Source organism: Micrasema longulum, unplaced genomic scaffold (assembly GCF_059751315.1).
Source record: "Micrasema longulum isolate JH-2025_06_02 unplaced genomic scaffold, ASM5975131v1 h1tg001048l, whole genome shotgun sequence".
NCBI classification, from domain to species: Eukaryota; Metazoa; Arthropoda; class Insecta; order Trichoptera; family Brachycentridae; genus Micrasema; species Micrasema longulum.
Genome location: NW_028278236.1, coordinates 414617 through 432615, shown reverse-complemented (window position 1 = coordinate 432615; position 17999 = coordinate 414617). Strand labels below are relative to the sequence as shown.

General features: G+C 31.1%; 1 protein-coding gene across 1 annotated transcript in view; it reads right to left on the bottom strand.

The window, feature by feature from the left end:
• The window catches only part of Phyhd1 (Phytanoyl-CoA dioxygenase domain containing 1), a 41777-nt gene extending 40310 nt beyond the window's left edge, over positions 1 to 1467 (bottom strand). The window contains exon 1 of the mRNA XM_088232995.1: positions 1263 to 1467. The gene's annotated coding sequence lies outside the window, so the exon portion shown is untranslated. The remainder of the gene's footprint in view (positions 1 to 1262) is intronic.
• Positions 1468 to 17999: the final 16532 nt, after the last annotated feature.

The window sequence follows — 17999 nt, the reverse complement described above, 5'->3', positions numbered from 1 at the left end:
TAGCCACTCAGATCATATTGTTTGCCCGTCAGAGTAACTTTGACCACATACATTAAGATTTTATGAAAACTTTTAAAATATTACTTTTATATAATATTATAACTTTAGAATATCACATATTGAAAATTAAAACTTTTTGGTAAATCATGAGAGCAAAAATATAACTTATTAAATAAATAAACAAATGTATGATTTTAACATGATTGCTCGCGTTAGATAAAAAAATACGGATCTTCAAACATTTGTGTAGAGAAAATAAGCTTAAAATTTAAATATAAAAAAATCAAAAATCTTTTTTTTTATGATTAACCAAAATATTTAAATTTTGATGCCTTCAGATAGGTGTTAGTTAATAAATAAATAAATTAAATGTTGAAGAAAATAAATTTTAGAGTTGTAATAATTGTCGCATTTAGTGGATGAAGTTACTACGCTGTAGTGCATAATTTGTGTTCTTTGAGTTTATCTGGGTTTCATCAACAAAATTATAAAAATAAGCGCTGTAAATAATAAATACACTTGGCTCGTTAATACAATATAATATATGTTACATATTACATATTATGTTTATTTATTAAACGTTTGTTTTTTAATTAACAAAACTTTACTTCCTTCATTCAATGTGATCAAATTATTATTTTTAGATAACTGATTCAAATAGAAAATAAAAAAAGCAACAAATCGTCGGTCCCAAGCAAAAACTCACTAGGTAACTGTATTTTTTTAGATTATTGTCATCAAAGCTATGAAAATATCTCAAATTTACTATGCCACCATTACAATAAAAATTTAATCGTGAACTTCTGAAATTCAAATAAATAGTTTTTTTTAAATTGAAATTTAACCAAACAATTTAACAAGTTTTGAGAAATAATTTAATAACGGTGTAAAAAAATATTGTCCTGTCACATTTTTTACATGGAACGAACAAAATACAGTAATTACTGAATTAACATGTGATATATTAGCTACAAAATACACGTAGTTGTATGTACAGTATTATCTACAATTAGATGTTTTTAGAAAAGCAAGACAATATACAAAAAAATACCAAATGCAGATTAACCAAAGCAAATATTTATTTCGTAATTTAAAATCGATTAACGGTGTGAGGGATTTTATCTATACGACTTCAATTTGTGCTAAAACTTTGTGTAAATTTAGGTTCTAAATTTAAGTGTTTCTAGAAATTTCCTTTAAATGTGTTGGTCATGTTAAATTAAGTTTAATTTAAGTTATGCACTAGCAAACAAAGTACTCACTCTGGCGTTGTCGTAATGCGTCACTTCTCGTTTAAAATCTCCCTTTGAAACAAAGTCAAACGAAACAGGCTAATAGTTGATAGGGCGATAAGCTATGAAGTAATTTGACCGAAATATTGTCGACTGATTCTAACACTAGCCAAAGCTGAACTGACACAGGCACAGGGTTAGCAGTGTTAGCACACACAGACACACAAACAGTAACGATACACGAAGCGGGATGTCTAAAAATAGCAACTATCATCTCCTTATGGGTTTTGGAAGCAGCTCACATGGGAGGCGTTTAACGGGAATGCAAACAAAGATTACCGAATAATACAAAACACAACTTTTGTATTGCCGTTTTACAACTCCGTGAAACCTTCATCCTATGTTGAGTTAGGACACAGTAAATACACAAATAAGCACAAACAAAAATGAATAAATACATTGATAAACATTTATAATGCAAACATACACATTATATTTATTCATAAACCAAACTCAAAATGCCAAAACTATATAAACTGAAATTTACGCAATACACAGACCTCGCAAAAGAGTTTGCATGAAAATAAGTAAAGTAAAACAACTCATTTTGACAAAAACGGAACAATTTTATTGAACTTGAAACATTATTAACAAAACTTTTTTTATGCAACTGGCTCGAATATACCACACAAAACACAGTTAATCTGCCGTTTTACATTTTATGGTCTTGGGCCTTTAAGGTAATACGTTTTTTTTAAACTGGACTGTTGTGCAACCAATATATAAAATATGATACAATACATGTACCTACGTATATGTGCAATAAACAATGTCTTTCAAACAATCAAAAGTATTGTTCAAAGTTTATACTTTCCGAATTTTTTTATACCTGTTTGTTAGTGGGCAGATAGTGCATGTAAATATGAATCAGATTATTTAAAAACTATATCAATCACTATTGATATGACGATATAATTAATGCATAGTTTATGGGATCAGGGTTTGGTATGATTTTCAAAATGTTATACTAAGATTCACGACATCTGGCGTCTGACAATTCTTTACTAATTACAGAACTTCCTGGAACTCCCTAAAAATTGAATCGGTCATTCGAAAAACCACAAAAGTCAGGGTTTTGACGGACGTGACTTTGACTTGAAACGCACTTCATTCCGTTAAGAAACCAATGTTGTATAAAAAATAATGGCAAGTTTTAAAAAAATACGATGTAACTTACTTTTGAACTTGAGTTTTTTTTTTAAGAAAGAAATACTTCCGTTCTGATGATATTCCCCAATATTTAACTTTAAGGGCCGTTTTCAACGAGTTGTAAATAATTCACTATTAGAAAATGAGAATAAAGTTGAAGAAGAGTGATATTCAGACCACGGACCTTTAATCTGTGAGTTTGAGACCCTAGCCACAGGACCACAACCCTATTAAAAAGTTAGATATAAACATTTAATTTAGACCGACTGACTAATGGGGTTGCTCAAATAACCGATTCAAATATGTGGTTTGACTATATTCTACAGTCTTAAAAGGACAATAAACCATTTGTTATCCTCAGAACCAAACGACTATGGTTGTGTTTTCCACTTATAGTATAAATCATGGGTGGCCAAAGCATCAACCGCGTATCCGTTCCGAGTCTGTTTTTTTTTTTTATAGAAATTTACTTTGTGATTCTTTACAAATGATGTTTTTCTAAACATCCATGTTTGTGGAGATGTGATGCGTATTTGACACAATATCCGTTTTTTTTATTCACTTTCTTCTGCGATTATGTTTTTTCTACATTTAATTAATTATTATACCTCTACGCAAACAGCGTACTAAATTTAGTGAACGCGCATTTGCGGTCGCAGGCCCTATGGCATGGAATGCTCTCCCAGCAGAGGTGCGAGGCTGTGAAAGTGAAGTGATGTTTCGGAAAAAACTTAAAACCCACTTGTTCTCTAAATCATTTGAATAAATCCTTAGCATGTAACAACAAAATAAATTATTTTTAATAAATTACAAATTTAAAAGAATCACTATGTAAAGCGCCCTTGAGGTATTTTGTTACGAAAATGGCGCTATATAAGTTATCCATAATAATAATTAAACCAAATATCGCTCTCGTTTGACAGATGACCATTTGGTAGCATGTTTATGAAAAACCAAATTATGATAAGCTCGTTGAAAATATGCAATTTCATGTTTTCAGCGTGCTTTCTGATAATTATAAGCACACTCGTATTACTTACGCTAATATAAAAGAACATCTTGTTTTAATAACAAATTATTTTTGTGTTTGTGCGAAGTCATAATTTAATGCTGTTATTAAAATAAATTTATATTGAATTAGTGTTATCAGTGTTTATTTTACATATAAGCTGACTTTTGGCTACTAAATGACTACTTTTAGTGTAGTAAACCTTCGCCAAAAAAATCAAAAGCAGTGGGCTTATTCTGTAACTTATTCGTTTGGTATGAGAGAAAACAAGAGCGAAATACGACTTTGATTGCGTTAGAGTGAGATGGATATAAATATTATGAACGAACTTATGAAACGAAATTATGACAAAATAAGCCTGCAGTTCAACCGTAGTGGTATAAACTTTGGTTAACATCCAAATATCAGGAGCAAATTCTTATAGAAACTAATTAATAAATGTTAAATGCACAGGGGAAGTAAAAATAATTTAGACTTATCTATAATGTTTTGAGTTTTTCCAAATTTTTGTAGGCAAGAACCTAATTCAATTCTCTTGGGAGCTGTTATTCATATTCAACAGATATTGATTTATTTGACACTTTATATACATATACAATAAATATACATATAAGGGCGGGCATATTGCCTTAAGGCAATTTCTTCCTACCTACCCAAACCGTTCAGTTTGAGAAAATAATAAATACATGGACATATTGAATCTTACAATTTTATACACAAATTAAAAGCAAAGATAAACAAAAATAAATATATAAATTTAAAAAATAAAAAATAACACTGTACTATGAAGAGAGATGAGGGGATGGGAAGGAAAGAAGAAGGATAAAGGAACAATTTAAATATTGAGATAGTGACGTTTCAATCTTGACTTAAATGTAAATAATGAAGGGGCGTCTCTAACATTAGTGGGTAGATTATTCCACAATCGAGCGGCTACTACTGTGAAAGAGGAGGCAAAAAAAATAGAGCGATGACAGGGTATCAAAAGGGTTCTCTCGTTACAAGAACGAAGAGATAGTCCGTGTTGTGAAAGAAAGAGGTTGGATGAGCTGTCTCAGATAAACAGGCGAAGTGGGATTATTTAAAATATTGTGAAGAAGTGATAGAATGTGAATGTTTCTTCTATGCCTGATACTGAGCCAGTGTAGTTGCGTGCGATACTCGGTTATGTGGTCAAATTTGCGAAGATTAAAGATATAACGAATACAAATATTCTGCAATCGTTCTAACTTATCAAGCAATTCAGAGTTAGCATCTGGATAACATACATCCGCGTAGTCAAGGAGTGGAAGAAGTAAGCTCTGGACTAATGTTTGCTTAACATCAATTGGCAAGAAATTCTGTAATCTTTTAAGTGAGTGCAAACTGCTGTAAAGTTTACGACTAACTTCGTTAACCTGATCGTGCCACTCTAAATGCTTATGAATGATAATACCTAAGTGTTTGACTGAAGTCATGAATGGAATTTCTGTACCATCTATTTTGAAAAGAAGAAGTGTGGAAAAATTCACTTTTGAATTTATTTGTTTACTACCAACAAGTACAATTTGGGTTTTTGTTGGATTTATGAGAAGTCCATGTTTTTTTGTCCATGAAGAGATATGGTCGAGTGCAAGTGACATTACTCTATGTGTTTCAACAATGTCGACGGGCTCGAAATGAATATACAATTGCAAATCATCGGCATATAAATGGTACGAACAGGGGAGGTTTTTTGTTATTGGATTGATAAAAAGGGAAAATACAAGTGGAGAAAGTACCCCTTCTTGTGGCACACCGGCGGTAAGATCAATCCAATCTGAAAAGACATCTGCCATTTTAACGCATTGACGACGGCCACGTAAATACGTTGAAAAACAATTTATCACGGATGAAGATAGATTTGAGGACTTAAGTCTAGCAAGAAGCAGGTCAAAATCAACAGAGTTTAAAGCACTACTAAAATCAAGTAGGACCAAAAGCGTTAGACGTTTATCATTCATTGCTTGGCTAATGTCGTCAGTTATTTTAACTAAGACGGTAGTAGTGCTGTGTCCAGCCCGAAAACCAGATTGCAGAGGATCAAGTTGATTATGGAGTGTCAGATGACAGTTAATTTGTTTGTAAGCTATTCGTTCAATAACTTTGGAAAAGATAGGCAAAATGGAGATGGGTCAATAATCTTTTTTGGATGCTAGGAAGCCATTTTTAGGAAGTGAAATAACGAAAGCCGATTTCCATTGGGTTGGAAAGTAACCAGATGTGAGGGAAAAATTAATAATATGAGTAATAATAGATAAAGTAAAAGGCAAAGTCATATGAATTATCGACAAACTCAATTCATCGCTGCCGAAGGATTTAGTTTTGATAGAAAGCAGAATGCGCGATACTTCTGATTCATTGACGACGGAGAAACGAAATTGAGGGACATTAGAATTTTGTGTATTGTTCATATCATGTAACAAAGAGCGTTTTAAAGCTTCGTCAATCACCACCAGAGGGGTAGAAAAATGCAAGTTTAGTTCGTTAAGGTTCAGCTAACTACCTTTATCAACAGTGGAAATAGCTTTGCCCACCCCGAGTGAATGGAGGAAGTTCCAAGAACGTGCGGAAGATAGATTATCAAGTGAATCTTTAATATGTCTTCTTTTAGCATTCCAACATGGTTGCTTGCAACGATTTCTGAGGGTTCGGAACTTTTCCCAGCCAAGGACAGAATTGATTAATTTTAGTTTTGATTTAGCTTTGTCGCGTTTTGCCATCAATTTTAAAATGTCATTGGTAAGCCAAGGAGCTGGAGGATATTTCAGTTTCACTTGTCTTAAAGGGGCGTGGGTATTAAACAAGCCAATGATAGTACTGTTTAAAGAGTTGATTTTTATTTCGAGATTGTCCGTTTCGTATATCTCCTTCCAGTCTATGTTAGAGGTGTCATTCTCAAATTGTTCTTTGTTAATATTACGAACATTTCTAAGATGTAAAGTTTTTTTGTGATATCGTGAACAGTTTATTTTATAGCTTAAATAGAGGAGGTCGTGATTTGAAAATCCGGAAGCAGTCAGTTGGCCGTAATTATTGATATTATGAAGGAAGGTAGTAAAAATAAGATCAAGAAGTGTATGGGAAGATTCAGTGTGATGTGTTGGTTTAAGAGGGAGTATAGAGAGGTTAACTGATTTCGCTATTTCCTCGAGCTGTTTGCTTCTGTAGTCTCCCTTGAGAAGACAAGTGTTAAAGTCACCCATGATTATGGTATGATCGGATTGTAAGGAAAGCGACTCCAGCAGTATCTCAACTTCTGAGAAATAATTAATATTGGGGGGACAATACACTACACCGAGCAGAAGATTGTTAAACTTGAAGTTAACTTTTATAAATATGTACTCTGGAAAACCTTGTGAAGAAGAAAGAGATTTTGTGATGATAGAATACCCAATATCAGCGCGTGAGTAGATTCCAACCCCCCTCCGACTCTATTTATACGATCGTTACGTATAAGATGGTAACCCGGTAATGGATACAACGTGGAGAGAAAGGATGGTTTTAACCAGGATTCACTTATCAAAATGGCGTGTGTGGATAAGTCAGTGAATGTTGCTAGAAGGTCAGAATAGTGGGAGGGAATACTCTGTGCATTAATATGACACACGTGGAAGTTTTTAGGGAAACGTGAGAAATTGGAAGCCAAAATATCGTGAACCAACACGTCTATATGTCTCAGATATGTAGACTTCTATATTCCCTTCTCTAAAATGTTCTCCATCTCTGTTGTAATATGTTAATGTACACTTGTATGAATGTTTATTTTTCCTGACTTAACATATTAAAATCCTAGTTTGTCAAGATCAGAAACCCAAAGGAAAGACATTTAAAAAAAAAGTATTTGAATCAATAAATTGAATTAAAAAATTATTCACGATAAACATAAATATGACGTTAGTTCTTAGTACAAAAACTGAAACATTTTGAATGATAAAGTAATATGATAAATAAAATGGTACCTATTGATTATAAATAGAGCTAATATAACACATTATATTATAAAACCGTCAGAAATAATTAAATTGGTTACCGTGGAAAAAAAAGCGTTGTGTTAATAGACTACTCTTTATGGACATTTTAAGGGTAATCTCCTCAACCGAATCTTTCCTTTTTCCTATTTTATTCTTCTCTTTTTTTATTCTTTTCATCCCTCCTAACGCTTTGGGAATTAAATAATAATTATTTAATAATAACTATCTCGTATAATATTCTTTAAGTATACTCGTGAATATTTTTATTTTTTCATCTGTTCATTAGTATGTCTACAAAAAGTATTATATAGTCGTGAAAAACTTTAATTGGACTCATAAACTATATTAAATCATGAATTGTTAAAAAAAATTCCTGTTGTTTTTCCAAATAAATAAATAATAAAAAACGTTTTGTTGCAACAGAGAGGAGAAACATTTCAAAGAAAGAAATATGAAAATCTATGCATTTACAGGGCTGACATGTCATTGGCTAGTTTAAATGGCCACTTTATACACTGTGTAACATTTACCATTCTGCCTAAGCTTAAACATCTATATTTCTTCAACTCTTCCATATTTTGACTTAAGTGAAGTAAAAGAGCTGAAACCTTTATCATGAGGGTGAGATTCATCCGGTTGAACCATTTCACCTACTAGGCAACGCCTTAAAAATATTTTTAAATTTATATGATTCTTCTCATTCCGTCAGTTTTATCAACAATGCTTTGAGTTCATCCGAATATTTATATACATACTTAATTTCCTCCCTAGGGAGTTATTAAGAGCTAAATTCATTATATTTATTTAATTGCATTGTTTAACACTTTATTCTTAACAAAATATGTGACAACTAGTGAACAACGGAAACTTTCAAACAGTGCTTCTGTTACTTTAAAAATATAAAAAGTATATGGATCCATTAAAATCATTTAAAAATGTATTAATTCGTGACTCAAATAATCTCGCTTCAATATGTAAATGTTATCAACCATAAATTTTGTAAATGGGGTCTAGAATGTTATCAGTCCATGCGCTCAGTAGCTGTAAGACTTGTTATAATCGAGCTCCTTTAAAAATAAGTTTTTTAATGTTTTTTATTTTAATATCATTCAAATGCTTTACTTCATTGTCAAATTAAAACAAAATGTAAATGGGGGCTCGATTACTTACCATATATGCACTCTTTAGCTACAAAAGGTGGTGTAACCTTGATCCTATTTGTTAAAATGGAAATATATCATAATTGGAAAGGAGGAACTAGAATTCCAATCATCCATGCGCTCTTAAGCTGCAAGACGTACAGGGATACTTATTTACTGTACAGCGCCCTTGAGATGATTTTCACAAAAATATATATATTTGTTGCAACAGAGATGTTTTCCCTCTCTGTTGCAAAAAATAACTTGCCAGGGAGGAAATCCAGCCTGTCTTCACAAAAACCATTGTTATGATTTAACAGTATTTAAAACGATGTATACAATCAAGTGTAAAATTAATACAAAACACCTTTCGTGTGGCATCCTAGCTGGAGAGAAGTAAGGTGTCTTAGAAGTGAAGAGCGCTCTTCTGTATGTAGAAAGACTAGCGCAATCGAACCTACGACCCAGCATTGTAGGCGAACGTGTCTGCCACTACACTATAACGTGGACTTATCTTCGTTCAATTTCCTTTTCCGGGATTTTCACCAGAGAGTAGCCATCGAATCAAACACACTCAGGATTCTGGTTCCATTTCACACACAGAAATATATTTTTAATCCGCCAGGAAAAATAATAAAAGCGCTTATTTCACACAAATAAATTTTCGTATTTTATTGCTTTGTTTGTAAAATAAATTTCAATTTATGTTTAATTGTGTCGATGATTTTTATGTATTATTTATAAATTTGTTAATTTTATTTTTTTAAATAATTATTTTGAGTTTATTTGAAAAAAAATCAAGTATGTTTAACGAGAAGGGTAAAAACCGTAGAGTAATAATATGCCACTGACTAATAGAGTCGGCCATGAGGACGAAAACCATTATATGATTAACAAACACCAAATTAGCTACAGTTTACAGAAATACAATGTGTCGTAGGTACTCAGATTGAGAATTGCAAACGCAAACCAAATCCGTCCGATTGTTGTTAAACTAAAAACCAAACCAAAAATTTGCAACGCTTTTGTTCTATGCAATAGAACTAAAGGATTTCTCTAGCGAATTATTTAACTGAGGTAAAAGCACTATCATACCAACGTTATAATAATAAATCTTTACTAACCATAATATACAATGTCATACATACAAAAATAATAACAAAAGTATGCATAGTTAAATGGTGGACTTATTGCCACTAGCAATTTCTTACAGTCTGGCCAAAACAAAATAAAAAACACAATAACAAAAAATAATTTTAAAAAAAAAAGTTTGGAAAACACAAACAGTTAAAACATCATAGAAGATTATAGTGTCTATCGCTAACGTTCATTATGTTTAATACATTTTAATTTATTATATTGCATCTTACAAATATTAATTTATACTGTAGAAACATTTATTTATTAGAAACACTTTTAACACTCCTGCGAATTTTTAATAGAGTTTATTTCCTTGATTTTTTTGGGAACCTTAGGGAAATTTTTACTGCTGTGCATACGAGCCTTCTTTGTATAAATGATTGTTTGGCCAATGGAGTTTTAAATTTATTTTTATTCCTGGTGCTATGAAAGTGGCTTTTTTCCTGTGTACCATAAGGAATTTCCATAAGCAGGTACAAGTTAAAATCTACCATTAAAATATTTCAAAAAAACCTGTTGAGATATCGTAGTGCATAGTTGCAACGTAGAGCCTGCAAAAGTAGCTATTATTTCGTTCAATTCCCTTTGTTCGTTTTTTCAAACGACAACCATATTGCTTTTATCTGAATCAACCGTTGCGTTGGAGGAACAGTACGATTGCAACAAAGGATAAATGCTACCACTAGTTGCAGATAAAATAAATTAAAATTACATGATCTACAATAGTGTATTGGTTATTTTGCAATAACAATTTTAAGATAATCAATATGCGAAGTTAGTATGTACCCACTGCATGAACGCTAATAAGGCAAAGTCAATACAAAGAAAGTACTGAACGTTTTTATTAAAGGAATTGGATAATACGACTAACGAAATGATATCTATTGAACATATTAAGTATTAATTTTTAATTATTTTCCTTAATATTTTATTCTTATTTTATGTATACATCGGCTAGTTATTAGCACAAGAGTCTGACTCTTTTTCACGAGTACAACCTGAACTGTACGAATATGAACAAGTAGTTAACATTTTCAGTAGGTACACTTTTAAATTATTTTTTATAAATATCAAATTCGTTCGGGATGTTTTTATACTCAAGATTCATGTTTATTATAGTTTTAGTAGAAATTGATGTATTATTTTCAAAAATGTCAAAGACTTTATTTCTTTGTGGAATACTTTTTCTTCGAATTTTTTTATTTTATTATTAAAATTTACCTATTTATAGGTAACGCAGTCTACGTTGAGGCCATCACAGTACTCACACAAATGTAAAGCTTGTATACAGAGTGTTACTTTTCTGTACAAATGATATTTTATTGATTTATTATTATTTGCTAATATATATATTTTTAAACGTATTTTATGTCCAACTTGTGGAATAGTTGGCTATCGCAATTACAGTTCTTTGTTTGGTGAGAGAAGTCAGATTATGAAAAGAGGAAGAGTCATCATGCGAATCGAATGTTACACGTGTTTTACAGTTGAGAACTTTCAAGAATTTATTTTATTTTATTTATTTATGGCAATGTAGGTTAATCTCGAGGTGGACAGTTATTATATTATAAATACTCTAAGTAGAAATGATTGATTGGGTCAATCCCCTCTCTCTCCCGCTGGACGTCCGGTCAACGTCGCGTCGGCGCAAACCTCAATAGGGTATTATCACCCGGGAGGAATATCGGATTTAACACATTGTACATATGAAGGATTTCTCAAAGACTCCTTTAGTGTTTATAAAAGCTCTAATAATCAATAATTTCATTCATAAATTTCGTTTACTATTTTCAACATCTCTGAAAAGCGTTTCTATTCGGTTGGTAATAAATTCGATCATCCAAACCCACCCAACAGTACACCACGAATCGTGCATTTGTTTTAAATGTTGGTAATCCGAATAGAAATTGAAACGACGCGTATTGCTCTCTATGATTTTTTCCCCTTCTCGAGCCAACCTTGAAATAAATGGCGACCGTAAAATGGGGCGACATTTAAATCGTAAGGCGACTTTGATCAGCGGATATATTGTTTATATTTATCTCTATAACTACTGATCATTAATAAATTACGGAATACGATTTAAATGAAATTGTTATATAACTTTATTTAAAGTAAGATTTCAAGAAGTTTGAAGTGAAATCGTCAAGATATTTTTTAATTTTTTAAAATTTAGTAATAGACTTTTTTTAATGATACAAGTAATTTCGTAATTTGCATTGTCTTGACATTACTAGTACTTATATCACTGAGTGTCCATTATTATGATTGTTTTAATATTTTAATTTTTATTTAACGAATAATAAGAAGTTTTCTAAAATGAGCTGAAATTGATCATTTTATATACATCTTTTTTTTTTAGAGCGACATGATTCGAACTTATTAATAAAAGTTTTGAAACAGGGCCTACAAAAAAATATTTTGCTCAAATACTAAGAAAAGCTGTTACAAAAATTCGGGCTGCTTCCAACCATTACAAAATATTATTTGAAACACTATACAATGAATAATATAAAGTTAAACATCCTTCAAATCATTAAAGCTAGTTTTCCAGAACAGAAGGAAAATTTTATTTACCAAAATGTGAGGACTAGGGATTTCCCCTTAACGTACGGGATTTCAGAATATAAATAAAAAATATAATGACTCAAATGAACGAGTCTTAAAGATTTTCTTTTAAAGGTGAGCAAATAAATGTGAAGCTTCGTTCTCGAATGATAACGGTGAAGTTATTCATCTAGTAAATCAGATAATTGTTACGAAATGCTTGTAAAAAAACCTCATACACCTCAATTGCACTTCTTGTGAATTTTTTTCGAACATTGTTGAATATGGCCAATATTAATTTCCTTAGTATGTTTCACGTCTTTGTAAGAAACAGATAAACAGATACAATAATTGCTTTCCTGGAATAAAGTAATGGATTCTAATTCATTCGGTAAAATAAATGTTTTCAAAGCTGTGAAAGATAAGTTTTCACCAAATAAAAAGAACACAATAACCTCTCATTTTGTTTCGATAATAATGTCAGTCAATGAACAAATTCCTATACACAATAATACATTCATTAACTGATAATTTTATTCCATCAAAAGCAAGGTATCTTATTATCTTTATCAATTATTTAAAATATTTCTTAAATACATTTTTTTAATCACCATAATATTTTTCTTGATTTATATTTTAATCTTGATTTATATTTCAATTATTATTTTTGAGTATATATAAAAATTCCAATTTTTGGTTTACAATAATTAGAAAAATAATTTTTGTTTTATGTGGAATTAAAGTATATTATTTTTAATTATTTCATGAGATTCGACTTAAACGCTTATTAAATACACGCCTAATCATAATTTGCTGATACCTGAGTGTTTTTTTTTGCAAGTAATTTACTTTCGGAGGATGGACAATATAATTAAAAAAGAAGTGAAAAGTTATATTTATAATTCTTTTTTGTGTAGCACTGACTTAAAACACCATTTTTTTTATAATTTATATGTTATACTAAAAATATTTACCGATTAAAAATAAAATAAACAAATTATTGTAAAACGTCACTCCCCATTTTATACTCAAGAATCGTTTTTTTTTTACGTAAAGCGAAACGTTAATGTAAATATATGTATTAAATTAATATAAAATTGTATTTAGTAGTAATGTTGTATACGTTGTATACTTATATTTTTTATCTAAATAAAGTAAAAAATAAAATGAAATGTTCAAAACAAACGCATAAAATCATGATGTATCAAAGCGACCCCACTCCGAAGGGTTGACTTTGATCACAAAGTTTTTATTATTTTCTCGCTCACACAACATAATATTTTCTCATTTAAAAAATAAGAATTTTAATTTTTCTTTTACGAAGGTTTGAAGTTCGAAACTGAACAAAGTCACCCCATTCCACTTACTCTACTCGAATCATAAATTTTTACGTAAAAACTATCTTCGCATACGATGACGTCAAACTTAGTGACGTCATGAATTGTCTGTTTTTATTTATATTCAAATGACTAGACTTTAATCCTTTATATCTCCCTTATTTCTTAACGGATTTTAATAAGAGTAGTACCGATTGTCTTGTGATTTTTCAAATTAATTTATTAGCTAATAAAAAAAAACCGTGATAATAGCCTATTCCTCTAAAAATAAAAGAGTTGCTGACTTTAGATATGAAATCGGCCTTTATTTTCCATAGTGGCGGTGCGCCGCTAGCAACAATAGGACCATGTGATCTGTTGTGAGACGAATACAAGGACCACACGTCTGGCTACGACCTTCCCTTTCGCGGTTTTTGCCCTGCAATAGGGGTTTTAATGTTGTCAGAGAATGGTCGCGATCCGGGGCAGTCGTGCAGACGCGGCCGTCTTTTTTGAAGGGCGATTAAACTAAACCAAATATTTAGTTTTTATTTTATTTTACTTGATAAAACACGCAAACAATGTTAAATTTAAAGCATTATCATTATCATCATTCCCTTTCCGCACCTAATGATGCTCAGAGCTCAGGGTATTGCATTGGTACACCAATAGCAGAGCATCTTGATCATTTTTTGTTACAAGAAAGTTAGATGATTGGTCTAACGGTTCTGGTGCCATTTCAGGGACTATGAAATATTATTTTGTAAAAACACCCTTTGAAATAAATATTCCATCTTACCATGTCAGGAATCGAACCTGAGACCTCTTACATGGTAGGCAAACGTACTGACCACTACACCAGGAAGCCGACCATTAAAAATATTAATACTATATAATTTGAGCACACATTAGAATATGTTAATATGTGCCCTGTTTCAAGATTTAAAAAATAAAAATAATTCTTCAGATACCTATATATTTTTCCCGCGCGCCTATGAGAAGATGTATGAATAAGTGAGGTCTGCATGCAATGACAGGGTAATATGGCGTTCTATTCTCTCTACATATCCCAACGGAGAAACGGCGCAATTGTTTGTTGGTTTGTTTTATAAATTTTAATTACGGTTCGTAGAAATTGCGTTCTCATATTTTTAAAAATAAATTATCTAGATTTTGACAAGAATACGACACTGGATTTTGTATTTTCCGTTGTTTGCGAACCCAAAATAAAATTAACTAACGCTGAAACACGAGTTCTATGGCCAATTGTTTGCGTTTCTCTTCGATATGTAAATAATAATTTTAATTTATGATGTTTCCTTCCGATTTGTTGAAATTCCAATTCAATTATTTATTGAAATTTCAAAAACACAAAACCTGATATTTTTTATTTGTGGGGGAGAGAGTGCCTCCTGTTCTCTCGTGTTTTATTGTAAAATAAACATCATGACTTTATTTGACTATTTTTGAAATTCACACTAAATTTATGCAAAGTTTTTTTGTACCCAGTTGACAAATATGAAAGAAAAAATTTAACATGAATTCTCTGTTGATAAGGTAAAGAAAAATAAGTCAACGAATTTATTATAGATACGGTAAAAGGAGATAAGTCAACGAATATATATATACAACATACATTCATTTTTTTATTATGACTTTAAATATGTTTCTTACTATGTATTCTGTTTTTATGTTTTTACTGCATTTATTACTTTGTTTTAATAATTTATTTTTTTTGCTGCGTTTTTTTTACTACATTTTTTACTATGTTTTTACTACATTTTTACTATGTTTTTACTACAATTTTACTATGTTTTTACTACAATTTTACTATGTTTTTACTACAATTTTACTATGTTTTTACTACATTTTTACTATGTTTTTACTACAATTTTACTATGTTTTTACTACAATTTTACTATGTTTTTACTACAATTTTACTATGTTTTTACTACATTTTTTACCATGTTTTTACTCCATTTTTTACTTTGTTTTTCACTTTGTCCTGTATCTTTATAACTGTTTCTATAAATTGATTACTGTTTTTTATATTTTTTTGACTGTTTTAGAACGGGGTAAATAGCCCTAGTTAGACAGTCAAAGCAACTTTACATAAATTATAATTTTGTGTATGTAATATAATGATAATAAATAAATAATAAATAAATAAATATACTATAGTAAATTCATTGACTTATCTTCCTTTACCTTATCAACACAAAATTATTATCATATCATTATCCGTACGTGGCGGTGCATAGAGTACTGTATCAGTACTTTAAATGCAGCGTGTCAATATCGACTTTTAAAATGTTTATTTGATTTATTTATTGAATACCACACGATATCTATTACATGTAATGAAAACGTTATTCAAGGTGGCGCAAAAATCATCACCCTATCGAAAGATGGCAAATGCAAATTGCGCCAAATGTCAATTGTGCTTTGTTATTAAAGAAGTAAACAGATACAAAATACACGTCAACAAGACATGAAGCGCTATACTCCTCAAGAACGCGGAAAAGTTGTTTCGATTTTTATGCGAAAGAATTCGTCAGTGGTGTTGGCGGAGCGAGAATTTAGGCGCAGATTTCCCGGTCTTCCGACACCAACTGGGCAAACTATACGGCGCGGCGCACACTAGGGCAGGATTCCCATTTCGTATACAATAACTAAAAAAATTAAAAATGTGATTAAGTAATCGCTTTGTTATTATTTGAGGACTAAGGTTCTTACAGCATATGACCGCAAGCAGGTAGACGGGTTAAACCCTTCACGTTCGCCAAGACACCCTTCAGTCGAAACTGACTACTCGTAAATGTTACACGCCCGTTATTCTTAGTCAGCGCAACACCTGTTTTTAAACAATTCTCTTATTGTTTCTGAGAAAGAAATTTCAAGTATCAATACGGAACCTACCACATCAGGTATGTATCCTACTTTGATATGATAGAACCAAATTACCATTAAAATGATATAGTTATTTTTTTAAACATAAATAAACATTTAGAGGTTTAGTAATGAATTGAGATAAATTGACCTAATGTATCAATTGATTTAGAATAAATAATAATTCTTATTTATATTTATTCTTTAAATTTTTGCCCGTTTTTGTCCTATTTAAAAATAACAGCATATTTTGAATGATCGATAATAAATAAAAAAATGCACTGATTTTGTATCCTATTTTGTGTTTCTTTTTTTTACACAGGTACCAATTCTAATACTTTGTTTATGACAAGACAAGAATTAGTTATGATTATGAAGAGCTTCAGAGAAGAAAAATTGGAGGATCAAATCGATTTTCTACAGAAAGAAATCGTAAATCGCAGTTTTCATTACATCATTTGCCCCCTTACGCCTTGTATCTAGTACTAAAGTGATTTGGTGAAATCTTAGACCCAGTTCAACGAAATACTGCGGACTTATGAAAATATAATATATTAAGGAAAGCACTGCAGTTTCCTTGAAAGAGAAACAAAGGGTTGATGAATAAATTAAAAATATTACTACAAGCGTAGTAATACTAGGTGAATATAATTTCGTTATTAAACATGATTTAACATTCGCAATGATTGATGGCAAAGTGTGTAATGCCATCACATATACTTCCTCTACTCAAAAGTGTTACATATGTGGTGCCAAATCCAAAAAGTTTAATCATATAGATGCGTTGTCTGCCTATAAACAAATGGCAGGCTCGAGAGTCAGACAAGGAAATCGTTGCAAAAACTAAGAAAAAAAATCAAGATCATTTTAATGAAAAACTAGGTTTGATTGTGGACAAACCAAAACCAGGCTTTGGTAGCACAAAGGATGGAAATACAGCTAGGCGTTTTTTTTTAAATGCAGAGGTGGCTGCAGAAATAACAAATTTGGACAAAAAAATGATTTAAAAAATGCACACTATTCTTATTGTTGTTTGTGTGGTCATGAAATTGACGTGGAAAAATATCGGGATTATGCATTACATACAGCCAGGAACTTTGTCGAAAAATATCCGTGGTAAATAATGCCACCCACACTACACAAATATTTAATACACGGACCTGAGATAATAACGTCTATATTGTCAATAGGCCAACTATCCGAAGAGGCGCAGGAAGCGTGTAACAAAGATTTCAAAAAGTTTAGGGAGGACCACTTAAGGAAATCTAGCCGGATAAATTCTATCAGGGATATATTTTTTTTATTCTCATCGGATCCATTAATAACTAGTGAGAGAAAATTGCCAAAAAAAGCTTAATAGTCTCCCGAAAAACGCTTTGGATCTGATAATACCTCCATCTGTAGAGCCCGCCAGCCAAAGCGAAAACGATGATTCCGATGATGATGGTGACTCGGAAATATCTAATGACGAGTAAAAAATATACTATTTCTGTGTATTAATGTAAGGAAGAGTAGACGATCTTTCA